A 1,111-nucleotide genomic window follows, 5' to 3' on the forward strand; every position below is an offset into this window, starting at 1 on the left:
CTCAGTGCATCTCAGTTGGGATGAGAAGAATAATGATTAGTTATGCAAATAGTGTTGGTAGCCTGAAGTGCCAAAAACCATGTTGCACGACAAATGTGTGTTGCAAAACTCCACAGAGCCAGCTCATAGCACAGAGTCCACTATTTGTTCCAGCTCAAAGCAGTAGTTGAGCTGAAAGAATAATAATTATTAGCTGGGCAGACTAGTGTTTGGTAACATGAAGCGCCAAAAACCATAGCACACGGCAAATGTCAGCTGTGGAGTCCGTGCTTAAAAACAGTCACATGAACAAGAGTTAGAAGTGTAAGCGCCAAATCAATATACGTGCCTTAATTAATGTAGTGCAGCAGTAGAGGCAGGAAAAACCCTGCTCACTCTGCAGCCCGAGTCACTATGGCATTAGGTGTAAAACAGCTTGCCATAGGAATTTACTCTAGATATGTGAGCGTGCCCACTGATTTGTTCCAGCTCAAAGCATCAGCGGAGCTGAAAGAAAAATGAACAGCCAGGCAGATTAAGGCTTGGTAGCAGAGGAGCTGACAGAGCCTGCAGATCCTCAGTCCTCTATGAGAGGATAGGATTACCAGAAAACTGCTTAAGGTTCAAAGTTATCTGACAGACTTAAACGGCTCAAATGGATGGCCTGCCAGGCCTTCCAACAGATATGTGAGCTCGCCCACTGATTTGTTCAGCTCAAAGCAGCAGCAGAGCTGAAAGAAAAATTAACAGCCGGGTAGGCTAATGCTTGGTAGCATGAAGCGCCAAGACCATAATATATGACAAACATCTGCTGCAGGACTCCTGGAGTCTGCGCCTAAAAGCAGTACACAAAATAAGAGCTGGAAGCGTAAGCACCAATTCAAATGCACGTGCCTGCATTAGTGCAGCGCAAAAGTAGAGAGAGAGAGAGATAGGAAAACCCATCTGCATTATAGCATTAATGTTAAAACAGCTTGCCACTTAATGCTCCAGCTCAACGCAGCAGCAGAGCTGAAAGAAATATTATATTACTCCGGCAGACCAATGCTCGGTAGCATGAAGCGCCAAGACCATGGTGCATGACAAAATATCTGCTGCAGGACTCCTCAGAGTCTGCGTCTAAAAAGTACAC

The sequence above is a fragment of the Sinocyclocheilus anshuiensis genome, unplaced genomic scaffold (genome assembly GCF_001515605.1).
Source record: "Sinocyclocheilus anshuiensis isolate Anshui unplaced genomic scaffold, SAMN03320099.WGS_v1.1 scaffold2953, whole genome shotgun sequence".
In the NCBI taxonomy this organism is placed as follows: domain Eukaryota; kingdom Metazoa; phylum Chordata; class Actinopteri; order Cypriniformes; family Cyprinidae; genus Sinocyclocheilus; species Sinocyclocheilus anshuiensis.